Here is a 21153-nt window from a genome sequence, read left to right on the forward strand (position 1 = left end):
ATCACCTCTTTATCCCCCACTTCAAGTATATCTCGCCCCTATAAAACCTAGATCTAACAAATTATAGCTGTTAATCCAATTTCTGAACCTTTTACAAGCATGCTGATCAATACGGACCCCTTTTTTTCTCCTATTCCTCCGTAGTCTCATTGAAATCTCCAAGCAGCATCCATGGATGACATTCATGTCTAGCAATGTGTCTTAGATGATGATCACTACAAGAAAAACACTGAAAATGATCAGAGTTACCCTCGGATTTAGCGACGTCAATTACCGGCGGATTTAGCGTCGGATTTTGCATCGGATACAAAGTAGCTTAGATTTCCTAAAATGTTTACTATCATATTTTATAATCTGACGCTAAATTCGACGGTGATTAGTAGTGCAAAATATTGATCTGTGCGCACTAACCTTACTATCGATTTTACCGTCGGATTTTGCCGACTGTAAACCGCTTCAGTGAAACGTTGTATTTGACCAATTTACCATCGGAGTATTCTGAAGGTAAATCCGATGGTTAGATTGGTTGAAAATTCAAACGCGAACCCTTCTTCACTCACTTGTCCAAGTTCACTCTCTCTCTCTTCTCTCTTCTCTCTCTCTCTCTCTCTCTCTCTCTCTCTCTCCCCCTCTCTCTCTCTCTCCTCTTGTGTTCTCTCGTCAACGGAGGTGTTGCCAGCATTACCGTCACCTGCCAAAGCCTTTGGTGCCGCCGCCACTGGACATTCTCACCGCTGGAGCTATCAATCGCCGCTGGGAAGGTTGGAAATGTCGCCGCTGTTCTTGGTGGCCACTGACATCGGTGTCATCATCATTACTGATACCACCATGCGTCCAGCATCCTGCAACCACCATCAAAGGTAATTTTGGCATAGTTTTTATTTTATTAAGATTTTTATGTGAGTTTAGGATTTTTGATTAAATAGTTTATGAAATTATTGATTAAATTAGTGTAATGAAGTTTGTGATTAGGAGTTGGTATAGTTTTTTTTACTGTTTTTTAGAATTTTTTTACTTCAAGATTTTGTTAGGTATTTTACCAAATTATTAATTAAATTAGGGTTAACTACGACTTTGGTCCCTAAGGTAGGACCGAAAATATTTTTCGTCCCCGGTCTTCTTTTTGCTATAAAATGGTCCCGAATGTTTAACTTAGTTTTAAAATCGTACTTTTTACCAAATTTTTAATTTTTATTTCGAAAATACCCCTACTTAAAAAGATAAAAAATAATAATAATAAAAAGAAACTGATTAAGGGGGAAGGGGGGATCACGCTTCGTGGGGGGGTTCCAGGGAAGGGGAGGGAAAGTGCTGCTACTCCTCGTCGCCGCTACCGCCACTGCCGCTGCCGCTCCTCATCGTTCGATCACACTAATGGGAGAGGGAAGGGGTTTCAGATCTCACTCGCACTAACGGCCAGAGAAGAGAGAGCAGAGGAAGAGAGGAAGAGAAGCGGAGAGGGAGAGAAGAAAAGAACGGAGGCGCTGAACCGCCGCGTCGTCAGTCGCCATCGAGCCCTGTCCTATCGCCGCCGCTGGAGTGAGGCCACGTCGACACCAGCAGATCCGCGAGGTTGGACGGTCGTCGATGCTCCTTGCCGGATGCCAGCAGATTGGTATTTTAATGTTGTTGCTTATATTTTCCGTTTCTGTTTTTTGCTTCTTCTACTTCTGCTTCTCTTTTGCTTTTGTTGATTCACCATTGTTGTTGTTGTTTTATTGTTATTGCTATTGTTGATTCATCATTGTTGTTCACCATTTTTGATTCACCATTGTTGTTGTTGTTGATTCTACTTCCTGCTTCTGCTTTTGTTTCTCCTTTTGCCTTTGCATCTACTTCTGCTTTCTAGTTGATTTTGGGGAAGAAGGAGGAAGGGTATTTTTGTCTGAAGGACCATTTTAAAACTAAGTTAAACCTTTGGGACCATTTTGTAGCAAAAAAAAAGCCAGGGACGAAAAAAATTTTCAGCCCCTACCTTAAGGACCAAAATCGTACTTAACCCATTAAATTATGGTAACAGAGTTTGTGGTTAGGGTTTGGTTTGTGGTTTTTAGTTTTTTTTTTCAGATTTTTTTGTGAGTCTAGGGTTTTGTTTAGAAATTTTATTATCAAATAATTGATTAAAATAGGGTAATAAAGTTTGTGATTATGATTTCTTATGTTAATTTAACATAAATAGCAATTATTAAGTTAATGTAGGTTAAGTGGGGTGAGATTAAGAGTGTTTGACATTGTTGGTGGATGACTTTGTGTACTTTGTTGAACTAATTAGTTTCACCTTGTGAGTTTAATAAGTTTTTTTTATTAGGATGGTGGTATTTGTCTGAGTAATTGGATTTTGTTTTTTTCGTATTCTGTGCATCCGTGTTTCAGGTATGTTTTTTATCTCTAACTATAATCAATTGTTTAAGTTTTATGTTTGACTTACTTTTCCTAAGATAGCGTTTTAGGAAGGAAGTGGGAGAAGGTCGCATATATGTGCTTTCTCGAAACCCTTGTTTGATGGAAAATTGTGGATCTATAAGGGGTTGCGCACTAAAACAGTTAGGATTTGGTATGTTATTGAGTTTGTGTTTGTTCTAATATATGCTTGCAACTGTTTTTACTGTGAAAATTTGTATATTTTTTTTATTGATGTCTCTGAATTAAGGAAAAATTCTGCAAAAAATTTGTGTTATTTTTTTTAAAACTTGTTTGGTTTACAGAAGATTATAATTATAGGGTATGCTCTACCAGATTTTGTAAAGAATTTAATAATTTTGTCTTGTTTGTCAAATTTTAGGGTGTGTGATTCAATATGATTCCAAGTTATCGTCTATGGACGTATGATAGGGATAACGGTAGACCAGGGTAGATTAAAACCTGAATTCTTTGAGGAAGTTGACACATTGATCGGGCATGTGTTCAGCATGGAACCATTTAGGTCTGAAGGGGTATCTAGGTTCTGTGTGAAAAGTGTCGACTGACTAAGTGGTTAGGATCTGCGAATATAACACTTCACCTTTACTGTAACGGGTTCAAAGATGGGTATTGAATGTGGACGGAGCATGGAAAAGTAGACGAATAGGGAATTAACAGGCCTGCCTCGAATTTGAATAGGTCCGACTATCGGTCAACGAGGGTTCGGGTGGAAAGAGAACTAAATATGAAAGACATGACTTGGAAGGATAACCAAGAGAGATACAACGAGATGGTGTTTGATGCAACAGATGTTACGAAATTGGAAGAAGCTGAACAAGAACCTAACCCGGAGGCAAGGATATTTTATCATCTGTTAAAATCTGCCACGAGACCGTTGTATGAGGGTTGCGTTCATTTGGAGTTGTCTGCATGTGTTAAAATAATGACTATTAAGTCAGACTCAAATCATATGCAAGAGTCCTTTGATAAGTGTACCACCCTTTGTAACGAACTAGTACCTGTCGGGACCTCTGGCATCCCCTGAAACCACTATGAAGCAAAGAAGCTAGTTTCAAAATTGGGTCTAAATTCATTAAATATTGATTGTTGTTTGAATGGGTGTATGTTGTATTACAAGAGGAATTCAGACCTAACTGAATGCATATTTTATAAATCACCAAGGTTCCAAGTCGAGAGAGAATAGATTGGGAAATGTCGATTAAAGAGAGCTCTGATGAAACAGATGCACTAGTTGTCCTTGATGCCTAGGCTGAAACGATTGTATGCATCGATGAGTTTGGCCCCTCACATGACTTGGCATAGTAACAACAAGAGGGATGATGGAATCATGACACACCTGTCACACGGAAAAGCCTGGAAGCATTTTGATCGGGTGCATTCTATATTTGCAAGTGAGCCGAGAAATGTTAGACTAGCTTTGTGCTCTGACGGATTCGCACTGAATTTCAATTTCGGTAACGTGTACTCTTATTGGTCTATAGTCATGACATCGTATAACATGAGTCCCGAAATATGCATGAAGGACCCATACATGTTCCTAATTTGCATTATACCTGGTCCCAGAAATCCAAAGGCCAAAATAGATGCATGTCTTCTTGCAGCCCTTGGTGGATGAGTTAAAGGAGTTGTGGATTGATAGTGTAGAAACATATGATATTTCGACGAAGACAAACTTCCAATTGCGGGCTGCATTGATTTAGATCATTAACGAATTTCCTACATACGACATATTGTTATGTTGGTCTGCTCAGGGTAGAATGGCATGCCCCATTTGTATGGAGGATACAAAGACATTTTGGTTGTCGACTGGCGGTAATAATTCATGGTTTGATTTCCATAAAAAATTCCTTGACTTTGATCATCCTTTTCGGCGCAACAGGGACTCGTTCAAAAAGAATATAACTGAACACGAAGAGGTACCCGTAAATTTGAATGGTAGACAAATTTGGAATTGCGTCAGCAGAATCCCAACTATCGTAAAAAACGAGACAGATTTGAGACCTCCGAAATATGGCCGGGAGCATAATTGGACTAAACATAGTATATCTTGGGAGTTGCCTTATTTGAGAGATAATTTGGTTCGACATTGTCTTAATGTGATGCATATTGAGAAAAACGTGTTTGATAATATAATGCACACCGTAATGGACGATGAGCGATCAAAGGATAATGATAAGACACGATTACACTTGATGGACATTTGCAAGTGACCAGATCTGGACTTAAGGAGACTTGATAACGAGCGATGGGCTAAACCAAAGGTAGTGTTCGCTCTAACAAAGGAGCAGAGGCAAAATGTTTGTAGATGGATTAGAGGATTGAGGTTTCCTGATGCTTACGCTTCTAACTTGAGTAGGTGTGCAAACATGTCACAGGGTAGGTTTGTTGGGTTGAAGAACCATGATTGTCACGTTTTCATGGAGCCTTTGCTTCCAGTTGCATTCAGAAAACTTTCAACCAACATCTAAAAATCACTCACAGAAATAAGTGAGTTCTTTAGGGATTTATGTGCTGTCAAACTTAGTATTAATGATCTCACAGTCATGGATAAGAATATTCTCATCATACTTTGTAAGTTAGAGAGGATATTCTCTCCATCATTTTTTAACATTATGGAACACTTAGCAGTCCATCTACCATTCGAAGCACTACTAAGTTGGCCGATCCAATTTGAGAGGATGATTATATTGGTTCATTTAAGCGCACCGTGAAGAACATGGCTCGGATTGAGGGCAGCATCTGTGAAGCATTCCTAGCTTAGAAAACATCCGGATTTTGCTCATTCTATGTTCAGTCTCATGTTGAGTCATGTATAACAAGGATTGCAAGGATCGATGAGTGGAGAAAATCATCATCGGGTGGAACAACATACCTAATCTTTGCTCTGGAAGGAGCTTCAATGGGTGTGGGCAGTGACTACTGGTTAGAGAAGAAGGAAATCGATGCCGCACATCTGCATGTGTTGCTTAACTGTGACAAGATTTCACTGTACCTCATGTGAGTTTCTTAAGTCCTCATAAATATTGCAATCAGTAACATTCTAACTTCGTAATCTAATCAAAAAAATTTTATCCTATTCTATCATATATGTTATTTCAGGAGGTAAATTCTGATACCTCATCGAACAACTTTTCATGTTGGTTTAGAGAATACGTCAGCGTGCATCTATCTAACACAATAGATTAAAAAATAGTTGCTCTTAGTTGGGACCCAATGAATAAGGACACTAGCTACCCGATGTACAATGTTAATGGATATCGATTTCATACCTTACAGTGGTCGATAGGAAAAAAAACAGATAACACCGGAGTTTGGGTTCGTAGAGATTTAGACGGTGGTCATTTTGATTGGTTTGGTGTGTTGCATAACATAATTGAATTAGAATATTTCTGTTGCACTACGTACAAGGTGTGTGTATTTAATGTGAATGGTATAATCCTAGTTCGTGACAAGAAACACGAAAGCACAATGACTACGATATCACTGAAGTTAATTTAACTAGAAAATATAGGCACTACAATCTTTTATTCTACCTCAAAATGCAAGACAGGTGTACTTTTTGCCTTATCCGAGTTCATGCAAGTCTAGTTGTGTGGTTGTAGTTAAGACTAAACCAAGAGACCGAATCGAATCCGATGATAGGATAGAGGGTCAGAAACTTTACCAGATTGATGACCCAACTCCTTTGAAAATGGTGGTTGATACCGGTGAACCGATTACCCTTAGCTTGGTTGTTAGGATAATGATATCATTGACCTTGGATTACATGACGATGCATGACGATCGGATTTCCTGTCGGTAAAGAAATTCACAAATATATTATTGCGTTGCAAGTATAGCTTCTAAACCAACAGAAAATCCTTCCGTACAAACGTTTTGTTTGTCACTTAAGTAAACCCAATAAAATTTATAAACCGAAGTATTTAAACCTCGGGTCGTCTTCTCAAGGAATTGCAGGGAAGTATGATTTATTAGTGGTTATGGAAAACAGTATTTTCTTGGGTTTTGAAAAGGTTTGAATAAGGAAAATAAATTGCAGGAATTAATAAATTAATATCTAATAAAACTCTTGGCAAGGTGTGAAAATCTGGAAGTCCTATCCTAGTTATCCTTATCGATGGTGATGAGAATTGAGTTTTAATCCCACTTAGTTAACCTTTACTAAAGCAAAGGAAAGTCAAGTGGACTAATTAGTTTGATCCTCAAGTCCTAGCCAATTCCTAAGAAAGAACTAGAGTTATTGGAATTCAATTCAATTAGAAAAAATAACAATTATCAATCACGATGAGTTTGATAACTCAAGAGTCTCCAATTAATCAATTAAAGCCAAGAATATAAAAAGCTGAATAATAATCATAAATCTGAAATACCTCAATTGCATTAATAATAGAAAATCAATCTAAACATAAAGAGTTCATGAACTAATTTGATAAAATAAATAAAAGGAACATTGAACCTGTAATAAAGATAAGCAGTCCTAAAATTGAGAGAAATCCTAATCCTAATCCTAAGAGAGAGGAGAGAACCTCTCTCTCTAAAAACTACATCTAAAACCTAAAATTGTGAATTATGGAAGACCTCCTTCATAAATGGATGCATTCCCCCACTTTATAGCCTCTAATATGAGTTTTCTGGGCCGAAAACTGGGACAAAAACATCCCAGAAATCGCCCTGTTATGTTCAGGTCACGACAAAGTGACGCGAAGGCGTCATCCACGCGTTTGCATGGATTGCATTTTTGCCAGGTCACGCGTCCGTGTGATCCACGCGTTCGCGTCACTTGGCGTCAGGAAAGCTATGACAAATTATATATCGTTGCGAAGCCATGGACGTTAGCTTTCCAACGCAACTAAAACAATCTCATTTGAAATTCTGTAGCTCAAGTTATGACCGTTTGAGTGCGAAGAGGTCAGGCTGGACAACTTAGCAATTTCTTCAACTTCTTGTATTCCTTCCACTTTTGCATACTTTCTTTCCATCCTCTGAGCCATTTCTGCCCTGTATATCTGAAATCACTTAACACACATATCACGGCATCGAATGATAATAAGAGAGGATTAAAGTTAGTAATTTAAAGGCCAAAGAAGCATGTTTTCAATCATAGCACAAAATCAGGAAGGAAAACGTAAAACATGCGAATAGTATGAATAAGTGGGTAAAAAGTTGATAAAAACCACTCAATTGAGCACAAAATAAACCATAAAATAGTGGTTTATCAACCTCCCCACACTTAAACATTAGCATGTCCTCATGCTAAGTTTAAGAGAACTAAAAGAGTGAAGGGAATGGTAGAATGTATGAAATGCAACCTATGAATGCAACTAAATGCAGAATGCTTTTTCTACTTGGTGAAGAGTAAATAAATCCTTCAAGAAGAAATATGAACTGGATCTCACTAATTCAAATCACAAAATAAAATACAAGTGAGCTTGCAAGAAGAAAATAGCTCATGAAAGCCGGGAACAAAGAATCGAGCATCGAACTCTCACTGGAAGTGTATGCACTCTAATCACTCATGTGTTTAAGGTTCGATTCTCTCAATTCTCTACTAACCTTGCTTTCTAAGGCTTGCTCTTCATCTAACAATCAACAAAAATTTAATGCACAGATACACATAGCAAGAGGTCTTTTAAGGGTTGTAATGGGGTTAGGGTCAAGGTAGGATTGTATTTGGCCAAGTGGACTAAAATCTGAATCCTTAATTAACTTAAACTTTCCACCTAACTTTAGACAATCCATGTAATCATAATACCACATCTAACTATGCATTAACCATATTTTCCACATATTCATGCATTCTAATTTCAAGTACAGTACATATGCATTGCTTTCACCACTTACTTTGGGGCATTTTGTCCCCTTTTGCTTAATTGCTCTTTTTCTTTTCTTTTTCTCTTTTTTTTTCTTCTTTTTTTTATATTTTATAATATTTTTTTTCTTTTCTTTTATTTTTCTCAATGCATATGATTAAATTATTGGATGCATGAATCATGTCCTAAACATTTCTTTCACTAACATACTCAATTCTCAAACCAAATGTTTTCAAACCCACTTTCCCACATTTAATTCATGAGCATTCTCACTAGTCTAAGCTAACCAAGGATTCAAATTAAGGACATTATTATTTTTCGCTTAGAGTTAATGATGTGCTAAAGTAAAGAACAAAAGGGTATAATAGGCTCAAAATTGGTTTGCAAGAGATAATGAAGGGTTAAGGCCATATGGGTATGTAAGCTCAGTGAAACAAAGGCCTCAATCATATAAGTGCATGCATGCATCAAACAATGGAAATATAGAATTAAGCAAGACAAATATCACAATTTTAGAGAGAACAACACACACAAAAATAAAATATTGGTTGATAAAATGCAACCAATCAAATAAGTTCAAAATCTCACTGGTTTTGTGTGTTCGAGCTCTAAACCATGTTCCAGTATAATATTTATTCAAACAAGTTTAACAAAAAGTTTTAATTTAAATTAGTGAAATACTCTAAAAAGTTTCTTGAAAAAGAAAATATTACTTCAACCAAGTAGTAAAATATGCACAAAACCAAAAAAATATGCAATCAAACATGTAAATGCAACAATGAACTAACAAATAAAGTAAAATATTGGTGTTGAGAAGAAAATAACTAACCCATGGAGATCGATATCGACCTCCCCACACTTAAAGATTGCACCATCCTCGGTGCATACTAAGATGTGCAAGTGGACGGGTTTTTCCAACTAATGCTTTTCTTCCAGAGAATGTGCAGATGGACTTGTCTGTCTCCCCATGTAAACGTCTTCTGGTTCCCTTCCGGGTGGCCATCCTGAAAGAAAAAGGGAAGAAAAGTAACCCAGAAATAAAGATAAGAAAATAAATGAAGTATGGGTGGGTTAATGCCAATTGATAAGGGTCTCATTTACATGGAAGCTTCAACATGTACGTGAGAAAATAATAGAAGCACATGGCATACCAATGGTGCAAAATTTGCAACAATGGGGAAGAGAGTGGGGAAGGAGAGATAATATAAATTCATGTCAATGCAAAAGTAATACAGATATAAAAGATTGGCATTGATTTAAATAATATTACCCAATCAGAATAAAACAAGTCACTAAGCATCCAAAATAATTCAAGAGAAGATGCAACAGTTAAATAAGAAAATTCAACACCAACAGAAAAGTAATAAATTTAGAAAAGAAAGTAAAAATATGCACAAAATTAAAATGTAATGAATGAAAGTATGTAAATAAATTAAGTAAAATAGAATGAAGGTGAAAAAGAATGAGAAGTGAAAGAAATAAAGTAAGAAAAAAAGAAGAAAGAAGGAAAGATAGAAGAAATTAGGATTAGAAAAGAAAAGATAAGATAATTGGTGCTGATTTGGATAAGTTGTGCGGCGCAGGCGACGCGGACGCGTGAGTGATGCGGTCGCGTGGTGTGTGATAAGGTCAAGTGACGCGGACGCGTGGGTCACGCAATCGCGTGGCCGCATTTGTGCGATTGGCGCGAGTGCAGCCTCGCGTTCGCGCAACTCTCTGTTCGAAACTCTTTTCACCAAATTTTTGGGTGACGCAGTTGCGTGGCTGACGCAATCACGTGGATGGCCATTTTTGGAAAACGACGCGGCCGCGTGGGAAACGCGTTCGCGTGGGAGGGATTGGGCTTCCAGCACGAGTCCAGCCCCATTCCAGCCCAACATACTGCCATACACCCCTTTACGTCGATTTTACAGAGCCACGCATTCGCGTGGGTGACGCGGACGCGTGGGGAAGCTATTTTTCAAATGACGCGGCCGCGTCGGCGACGCGGTTGCGTGGGCATATTTGTGCCTAAGGCACGCCTCCAGCTACACTCTCGCGTGACTCTCTGTTCACTTTTCTTTTATTCCTAATGCACTTGTAACGCGAACGCGTCAGCGGCGCTTACGCGTCGCGTGCATTTTTTTTTATGCAAATGCAAAAATGCAGGTGAATATGCAAAAATTATAAATGAACACTAGTAAAAATGAAATAAAATAAGATTAAGAATAAAAAGGAACGAATATACCATGGTGGGTTGTCTCCCACCTAGCACTTTTAGTTAAAGTCCTTAAGTTGGACATGTGCTGAGTTCCTTGTCATGGCGGCTTGTGCTTGAACTCGTCTTGAAACTTCCTCCAATGCTTGGACTTCCAATAAGCTCTATCAATACTAAGTAAATTCCTCAAGCTTTGATGGGGTTCTTCACAAGCTTTGAGCTCCCAAAGTTGATCCTCATATATTCCTGGATCCCAAATCTTGTTTCTACACCCGTCTTCAAGTTGATTATCATGATTCCATCTGGGTGGTTCAGCTTTAGAATTCTCACTGAAGCGTCCAAACAACTTCCTAGACCTATTCAATTGAGCTCTACACCAACCTTTGCGTTTAAACTTAAAGCTTCCAACTATAATGAACCTTGCAGGACAATTCTTACCACTGACCATCTTCCTCTTACTCTTAATGTCACAAAGAGCTCTAAGCTGACCATCCATCTCTAGTAGCCCATATTCAAGTGGGAAAGTAAAGGTCACAGATAAGATTTTGACCCACTTGAACGTTGTGTTGGATGGTAATGGCCTTGGGAGAGGTATTTCGAACGAATTCGCAAGCTCTACTCCCTTGTGCTCTTCTCTGACAACTTCTACCTCCTTGTAAGCTTCTTCAATTTCAACCTCTTCCTCTTGGTAGCTTTCTTCCAATTCAATCTCCTCTTCACTGCTTTCCAAGGGCATGGAAGGTTGTGCTTCTTCTTCTTGAATCTCCATCTCTTGATCGACCTCTTCCAAGTCCTTAACCATGACATGCCTTGGAGGTTGTATACCCTCCTCAACATCAAATGCAACCGTCTTGGAAGGAGGCTCTATGTCTTGACTTTCCCATGGAGGTTCAACATCTCCCAAGTCTTCAACCACTTCTTCCTCTTCGATAATTACTGCTTTGTCCAGTAGTTTTAATATAAAATCGTATTCATCCTTGATGATTTTCTTTCCATGACAACTCCTTTCAACTATTCTTTCATCTTCAAGGGTCTCTCCTATCTCCACATTTTGGGCCTCCTCTTGCTCTAAGACAAAATCAGACTCCTCCTTGATGTCTTCCTTCACTAATTCTTCAACCACTACTTCGACTTCAAGGGTCTTTACTACCTTCACCTTTAGGGCCTCCTCTAGCTCCTTATGAAGTATGGATTCGCGAAGATGATCCCTTCTCTCTTGTTCCATGTCAATAGCATCATTGGGACCATGTTGCTCTTGGATTGATGGATGTGGGTGCTCTTCCATGGATGGTGGTGATGGGATGGAGAGATCATTCTGTGGTTAAAAAGGAAGTGCACTAGAGCTTGAGGGGTTATTATTGAAGGTATTTGGTGGTCCGATTTAGGAGACGAGAGCTTGTATAGTAGAGTTTAGATCGGTAAGTGCTTTCTCCATGGAGGTTTGGGGTGGATAGGAGGGTTCATTTGTTGGGAGAAAGGGTTCATGGTAGGAAGGTGGTTCATCTTGATAATGATAAGGAGATGGTGTATATTGAGGTGGTGGTTCATGAGAGTAGTTGTGTTGGAATGGGGGTGGTTCTGTGTATGGTTCATTTGGCTCATAAGGTGGTTGGTATGGTGGATACGGGTTAGGGTCATATGGAGGTGAATTATGGAAAGGGGCTTGTGAGTATGGTGGTCTAAAGTCATGTTGAGGAAATGGTTCATAGGCATATGGTGGTGGTTGTTAATAATCAAAAGAGCGCTCACCATAGCCATTGCCTTGATATGCATCACAGAACGGTTGTTGATAGTCCATTGGAGGTGGTTGTTGCCATGAGGGTTGATCAAATCCTTGTGGCTCCTCCCATCTTTGATTGTTCCAACCTTGATGTCTGTTCTCATTGTAATTTCCTCTTCCTGCAACATAATTATAACCAGACTCATAGCAAAAGGGGTGAGAGTTCATAGTAGTAGGAGAAAATAGAAACAAAAACTAACAAAAAGAAAATATTTTGAAAAAGATTTGAATTTTTAAAATTTAAAACTAAGATAAGATAAGATAAAAATTTTAAAATAAAAATCTGAAAAAAAAAAATTTTCGAAAAAAAATCAATTTAAAAGCAAATATTTACAATAACCTATAATAAGGCACACGTTTGCAATTCCCCAGCAACGGCGCCATTTTGATGATCGGATTTCCTGTCGGTAAAGAAATTCACAAATATATTATTGCGTTGCAAGTATAGTTTCTAAAGCAACAGAAAATCCTTTCGTACAAACGTTTTGTTTGTCACTTAAGCAAACCCAATAAAATTTATAAACCGAAGTATTTAAACCTCGGGTCGTCTTCTCAAGGAATTGCAGGGAAGTATAATTTATTAGTGGTTATGGAAAACAGTATTTTCTTGGGTTTTGAAAAGGTTTGAACAAGGAAAATAAATCGCAGGAATTAATAAATTAATATCTAATAAAACTCTTGGTAAGGTGTGAAAATCTAGAAGTCCTATCCTAGTTATCCTTATCGATGGTGATGAGAATTGAGTTTTAACCCCACTTAGTTAACATTTACTAAAGCAAAGGAAAGTCAAGTGGACTAATTGGTTTGATCCTCAAGTCTTAGCCAATTCCTAAGAAAGGACTAGAGTTATTGGAATTCAATTCAATTGGCAAAAATAACAATTATCAATCACGATGAGTTTGATAACTCAAGAGTCTCCAATTAATCAATTAAAGCCAAGAATATAAAAAGCTGAATAAGAATCATAAATGTGAAATACCTCAATTGCATTAATAATAGAAAATAAATCTAAACATAAAGAGTTCATGAACTAATTTGATAAAATAAATAAAAGGAACATTGAACCTGTAATGAAGATAAGCAGTCCTAAAATTGAGAGAAATCCTAATCCTAATCCTAAGAGAGAGGAGAGAACCTCTCTCTCTCTAAAAACTACATCTAAAACCTAAATTTGTGAATTATGGAAGACATCCTTCATGAATGGATGCATTTCCCCACTTTATAGCCTCTAATCTGAGTTTTCTGGGCCGAAAACTGGGTCAAAAACAGCCCAGAAATCGCCCCCAGTGATTTCTGTTACGTTCAGGTCATGGCAAAGTGACGCGGAGGCGTCGTCCACGCATTTGCGTCGCCTGGGGTCAAGGCAGCTATGTCAAATTATATATCGTTGCGAAGCCCCAGACGTTAGATTTCCAACACAACTGAAACCATCTCATTTGGACCTTTGTAGCTCAAGTTATGACCGTTTGAGTGCGAAGAGGTCAGGCTGGACAACTTAGCAATTTCTTCAACTTCTTCTATTCCTTCCACTTTTGCATGCTTTCTTTCCATCCTCTGAGCCATTCCTGCCCTGTAATCTCTGAAATCACTTAACACACATATCACGGCATCGAATGATAATAAGAGAGGATTAAAGTTAGTAATTTAAAGGCCAAAGAAGTATGTTTTCAATCATAGCACAAAATCAGGAAGGAAAACGTAAAACATGCGAATAATATGAATAAGTGGGTAAAGAGTTGATAAAAACCACTCAATTGAGCACAAGATAAACCATGAAATAGTGGTTTATCAATGCACTACCCTAATAGGACGGCGATCTTCAAGAAGAAGACAAAATCGACGTGGACAAAAAAGAGGAAGACGAGTTCGATGATCAAAAAAGTTAATCCGTCGGATTATACAGTAACTTTCAACAAATTGTGTTATATATTCCGTTGCTAAATTAGACAATAAATATTTTCTGACAAAATTTATACCGTCGCATTTACTCAGCCGCTAAATCTAACGATATTTAATATGAGAGAGGTGCAACTACCCCATGTAGTTACTGTTTCTGTTCCTTGAGTTTGGACTTTAGCTCCGTCCAAGTACCAAAAACAAAATGCATTTGATTCGAATCCTATAACATTCCTTAAAAAGAAGGTTATGCTCACAGTGGAATTCCTACGTGGCGTTTCTCATATTGCTCTGGCTTTGTCCGCCACATACCAATGATATTTTGAAATATTTTGAATTTTGAATTCAAAATAAATTTGGAAAAAAAATCATTCCCATTATTTACGTTCTCTCTCCATTAGCTGTCTCTTTACCCTTATTACGTTACCATTCCTATACGAAACTATTCTCATTACACTTCATAAACATGACATTTTTCAATTCATTCATACACCTTCCTTTTTGTCTGTATTCATTTGTTTTTTTTCTCTTGCTTTTATATTCCACCAGATCTACAAATTTGTGTGTTTCAGAATTCAAATTTTGAATTGAAAAATACCATGAATTATTTCCTCTCAGTCTCAGTCTCTTCCCAATTGTTTCCTCTCTTGAAGCTCCGCTGGCCAACGGCGATCCCTCCGCCCGGTTGATGAAGCGGCCGTGCATCGTGTGGATGCCTCGGCTGCACGACGACTTCATTGCCGTGATGGACGCGACTGTGGCGGTGGTAGGGTTTTGCTGGTTGACGAGGCAGCGACGATTATATTTTTCTTCTGCATCTCAGCATCTTAATGCGTCGGTGGATTCACACACCTCCCTCACTTCTTTTTTATCCCGGTCAAATTCTTCAATTAAGCATCTCTCTTTCTTTGTTATGTGTCCGAGTATCTTCCACCTCCTTCTTCCGAAGAAAGTTTGAATTTGAATTTTGAATTGAAAGATAATTTCATTTTTCTATATTAAGAGAATTTTATTTTGTCCTTTTCATTTGTTTTCTTGGTTGGCGATACTGGAATCCAGGTTGTGAAGAATTTCACTCATGGAATCCATGGGAACGGTGCTTTTGTGCATTTCGGACAAGGATTCCAAAGGAATAGGTTACTTCTTCTGCTTTGAGTTTGCACACCAAGAAAATGCTCCCGATGAAGGCAGAGACAAACATGCTTCTCATGAGTAGAGCGTCCAACTACAACACTTCTTAATTTGCCATGACCTTTGACGAGGATTCCATGGATCGCAGCAAGGTCTTCGTCAACGCCTTGCAGGTTCTCTCTAATTCTCCTTTTAACTGTTTCATTCTCAGCTCAGATTTGCATTTATTTTTCACTGTCTTGATCTTTTGACTTTTGGTTACTCTCTGGTTTGATAGCGAAGATGAATTCTATTTGGCAGATAAAATACGGTGATAATGGCGTCATTTCTTAAGCTGTGCGCTTGCATTGCTAATTACAGTTGTTGACTTAAATTTGAAACCTCAATTATATATGTTTTTGAAGAGTTTTGTTATTGTAAATTGCCTTTGCGTATGTGAAAAATATGACGGGTGGAAGAAGTTGCATTAAAATCTGGGATGGAAGTAAGAAACAATGGTGTTGAGTTCGAAAGGGGAATCTTATCATGTTACTGGAAATTTGAGATATCTTATACATTAGATGATTATAATTGAGGTTAATTTTGACTTATAGTTGATCCAAATTATACTAATTTGTGGCATTAAGTAGGTTGAAACTCCGAATGATATAATTTTTTTTTGTCGATTTTTACAGTATTATGTTACCTATATATGACTCATTCTCTTTTTATTCTTTCTGGTTTGTTGAGTTTGAGATTCAGTTCCTTATCTACCTGCTGAAATTTTGGCATTTGCAGTGGCAAGCTATATACAGAAAGGGGAAGCATTTGTCAATTATTAGTTTATTACCTGGTAACTTAATTATTACATTAGATGCCATTAATTGTTGAACTTTTCTTAGAAATTAGAACCCATTAAACGTTGCTTCTACAACAGCCAATATTCATTGTTCTTAACTTAATCATTGAGAGACTGTTGATTTTCTTTACTGCCCCTATCTTTTTTAGGAAATTAACTACTGAGATATCAGGACTCCAACGGAGAGAAAGATCTTGAAACTGAATTTAAAAAAGGTATTTTGTTGTCTATGTGAATTCTTAATGCTTTAGTATTTCTCTCAATTATTGCAGAAGACTGATTTGGGATATTTCACTTTTCATTCATTTGAACTACAAAGCATTCTGAGATTGTTTCACCTTGCACCCTCCAAGAGAGAAATTCAGATTCTCAAAGATGTTAGTGGAATAATAGAACTATCAAGGTAATAAATTAATTCTCATTTATTTCAGTTATATTTGACGAGTATAATGAGGGCAATTTATCCTTAGTTTCTGAACAGTAATTTTATTTTTGAAAAACTGATATTTGAATCCCTGCACATTTTTTTCTGGGAAAACTACATTATTTTCTAACACTTGCAGGGAAACTTGACTGTGACTTAAGATTTGTTCCTATTTCATTATGATTTCTTTTGATTTTTTCTCCTATATAATTAGTTACTACCTCCAATGTATCTAAATATTATTTTTTCCGAATTGTTAACAAAAGGGCATTTGCAGAGTAATTTTCTCTAAGCTTTCTCTTTGTCAGTGCAAATTTATTGTTTTTTTTTGTTTTTTACTGTTTATATTTTTTATATTTTGGTTTTTTTTTAATTCCTTTTTTTCCTTCAGTTTGTTTCTCATGCCAACATTTATTTTCCTCTTCTTTGTCAAGTACAAAGTGCATAAAATTTCAAATTTAAATTTTGAATTGAAAAAAAGCAATCATTTCTCTTTGCTTCAAAACAAATTTATTTAATTTTTTCTGTTGTCTGTGAAATTATAAGTGCTATTTGATTGTTGATACTATGTTTTGTAATTTAGTTAAATCCTACTGTAATGTCAGAGATTTAGGTTAAATCATGAAGTGTAAACATTTCTAAAAGTAAAAAATTCAGTAGAATTTGGATTCTGCTTACTATACTCTTAAAAATACTAAGAAAAAGAAATATATGCAAAGCAGCAAGTATGTATGTGTGAGTGAGTGAGGTTTACAAATCACAAAAGACAATTTGTAATGGTGCTGGGATTATGAGAATAAAAATTGCATGGTCGGCAATGGTATCTTTTGTAGCCTAAGGGGAAAAAAAAAGGGACCCCACGCTTTTGTGTTAGGAATAAACAAACAATAAAGACAATCTGCAAACTAGAATTTCTTTTATATATCAGGTCCATGTGAATGGATTGAGTGTCATAACATTTTCCCTTTTCTGAAGTTCATAGATAGAACTTGAGAATCAGATTTAGTTTTCTTTTTTTTTTATATTTTTTTCTCATCAAAATGATCTATGTTGTAACTTAGTAACCAGATTTAGTTTGTATATAAAGGATTTGTAACTTAGTAACCAGCAAATTGTTTACTATTTGATATAATACATGAAAGTATATTCAATTTTGTGTTTATGTATTATTCTGAAATAAGTTTGAGTACTAGAAAAATTATTTTCTAAGGTGTTTAGTCTGATTAAATTTCTTAATAAGTGTCGTTGAGTTAGATACTTCTTAATTAAGTATGAACTTTTATTGACAGGTTGTGATTGCACTGATGATACAGTTTGTGTGTAAGACTGCAACCCTGGCCGCTTGATTCTAAAGTCACTTCTTTAAAAGCTCATATGTCATTTATATGGTATCCTAATGATGAGGATGTTGCTAGTAGCACTGTTGCTGGAGGCGGTGCTCCTATTACGGTCATGGCGGTAAAGGAATTAGAAGGAGAGGATGGCGAGGCAATGATAAAGTCAGTTCCGCGTGAACATAAAGAAAAGGTTTTGAATTTATTCGTTTGTTTTATTTTGTTTCCGAGTTGTTGATTATGTTCTTCTTTCTTTACTTAATATTACGTGCGTCTTATTTTGAAATAATATTGTTACAATAGAATATAAAATAGGGAGGAAACTGTTAATAGAATACAACTTGAGCAGTCAATGGTTTTGTAACTTGTTTTGCAGATTTACACTTTTTGACTGCTGTGAATTCTTTCAATTTTCGTGATGTTCATTTGGGTTTAGCATCTAAAATTTTCTACCGGTTTGTGCTATTATTAGGGGAATCCTTCGGCAGATATTTTATTCGACCGTATTTTTTTTTAGGATTAATCTGAGTATTCTTATCATTACAGGAGATCATCAATCCTTTATTTGAGAAAGGAGATACTCTCAAGAACTGTTTCATCTTTGATGCTTTTTATGGGCAGGGAATTATAGGGAACATTTTCAACATTTGGTAACTTACTTATGACTGAAGCACCACACTCCCTAAGTTTGGAAGATTAACACTGTTCGGATGAAATTGACTCCTTTAATTACACAATGTTCTGGTTATTGTTGATTATTAATTTATATTTGAGTTTTCTGATTAATCTAGGCTAATTTTCAATTTACTGTTTTTCTTGCTGTAATAGACACGAATAAAACGATTACATGTTGTAGACATTGCGCTTATTAAAAACATGTTTGTTTTCTTTGAAATACAGTAGTTGGTACACGTGATTTATATGGTATTATATAAATCACAAACTCAAATTTCATTCTAACTTTCTTTCTCATGTCGTACTCATGCCAATCTTTTATAATATTTTGGTACGGTCCGACTTTTTTTAATGAAAACGGTCATACACAAATCCGTTTGTGAAATTACTTTTCACAGTTTGCATTTGTTTTTGTAAGTGCTCTGAATTCAGTATCATGGTTTCACACCATTTTTGTCAATGAACAAAAAAAAAACAGGAACTGATAATAAAAGTTAATCTTAGGAAGAACTGATCATATTTGCTTTGACTGACATAGGATGATCGCAGACAAAAAATTTAAAAGTATTGCATTATGAATAGAATATTTTTCATCTTTCTTCACATATGATTCAATTTGGCTTGTACCATATTAAGTTTATATCATATTAAGTATCTTGATAATGATGTTGAGTATTGCTCATTGATTTTGGTAGAAAAAATTGATTAAATTTTATCTCATGTTCTTATGTCCAAGTAGTCATATTGTCCATCAGAATTGCTTAGTATTAGAGAATGTAAACCATTCTCATCTTATAGCAATTTTGTTTGGTTAAATCCCATTGTCACATAAATATTATCATCAATTTACTTTATCAACGTATATTTTTTTTGTAAGTTTATTTTACTAATATTTTTTCTTGCTTTTTTTTTCGCATTTTAAATTTGGTATTAACTATTATGAAAGTATTTTTTTGTCTAAAAAATGATTAAATAATATAAAAAGGCATGGTACATAAGAGTTTTGGAACAAATGAAAAATGAAAAAATACTTTCAAATGATGGAACGATTTTGTATAGTTTTCATAATATGAAAAAAAAAGGTTTTATTATTGTAATGCAAATTAGGTTGTACTTTGACATTAGATTTTTAAGTAGTTCTGATCATTTTAAATTTTTTTTTGTACTTTAGTATTTTCTATTCACAACTTTATTACACAATTATATTATAATATAGTTATTATAATTAAATAAATTTTAAATTTTATCTTATATATTCTTACATTTTTCTATAATGTTCAAAAAACTAAAGTAATTTAAATATTTTTAATTAGCGATCCAATTCATTATAAAACACTCATATATATGTTAATAACATAAAAACACTTTCATGATGAATATTTTTATTAAACTTACCATACCCGTGCATCGCACGGCCAATTCACTAGTTCTCACTATAACTAGGAAGTTGATATATGAAATTTACGAAAAAAGAATGGGATGTGTGCGTATTAATGTAATTTGACCCAAAAAAAAGATTCAATAAAAATATCCGAAACATACTTTAAATTAGTCATAACTCATAAAAATTAAGTCCCAACAAAAAATAGTTATTAAAAATACTTTAGTTTAATAAATTGATCGTGACTTAGCTTTGCTTTTTTTTTTTTTTGTCACGGACTTAGTTTCATATATGTGGATTATCAAACGGACCAATCATCCAAAAACATAAGTCCAATTTTTTTTTTTTTTACCGAAACCATTAAGTAAAAAGAGAGTTCAAATTTTGGTAACCTTGGGAGCAGTTCTGTTTAATTTTGTTAATTGTATCATGATCTGATACAACTGCTAGTGTTCACTTCCATATCAAGCTTCAATTACTAAGAAAATTTCCTCAAGCCAAAATTATTATGCGTAAAACTCTAGCAATATGATTAATGAATGATATTAATATTATATTATGATCGTTTTGTCATTAATTCAATAATAATAATCATTAAATTTGTCAGTTATAAATTTAGAATCAAGACAAATAAAATTAAATGACGACTCATCTAATAAAGACAGCTATAATTTATCTTGAGTAACATATATATATATAGCCTTTTTGTTTTAAACTTTCACTTTCAATGTATATACAACAATTAACAAATAAAAATATATATTATCTGCATATAAAATATTAACCACTAGGTATTTATATATAAATGTGTATTATTTAATTTATTTTTAAAATATATTTTATATTTCAATATACATTTTATATAAATTGTTTATTGGTGGTTGATTTGTTACGGATAGCCGGTATAGGTAGCATGGTCGATAAACAAATCATGTATATTGCATTGTTAATAATTTGTTATTAGTGACATCAAAGTAAAGAGGGTTACATGGAAGCACACAAACAACCAACGAGTCAAACACACCCACCTTTCATCCACATCCACTCCTTCCCCTTCCACGTTCATCACACGCATGCAGCAACACACACCCTTTGATAATTACGTGCATGCACCACTCTACTCTTCAATCACCATCACATACATGCAAAGTGATTATTATGGTACTTAAATAACGTTGCCTAATTTATTAAAAATAAGTACACTCGACTTCACGTGAAGTTAATAGTTGAGAATCGTTAGATAATTTGACTAATTTAACTGAGTTT

General features: G+C 35.5%; 1 long non-coding RNA gene across 2 annotated transcripts; it reads left to right on the forward strand.

The window, feature by feature from the left end:
- Window positions 1-14520: 14520 nt before the first annotated feature.
- LOC112771109 (uncharacterized) lies at window positions 14521-18726 on the forward strand. 2 transcript variants are annotated; one of them, XR_011875923.1, is made up of 8 exons: window positions 14521-14938; window positions 15164-15408; window positions 16013-16067; window positions 16223-16288; window positions 16393-16476; window positions 17787-17817; window positions 17913-18024; window positions 18378-18726. It is a non-coding gene; the product is annotated as an uncharacterized lncRNA (long non-coding RNA). The 2 variants fall into 2 exon arrangements; XR_011875922.1 differs by having other exon boundaries at window positions 17916-18024.
- The last annotated feature ends 2427 nt before the right edge of the window (window positions 18727-21153 follow it).

The sequence above is a fragment of the Arachis hypogaea genome, chromosome 18, assembly GCF_003086295.3.
Source record: "Arachis hypogaea cultivar Tifrunner chromosome 18, arahy.Tifrunner.gnm2.J5K5, whole genome shotgun sequence".
Taxonomy (NCBI): Eukaryota; Viridiplantae; Streptophyta; class Magnoliopsida; order Fabales; family Fabaceae; genus Arachis; species Arachis hypogaea.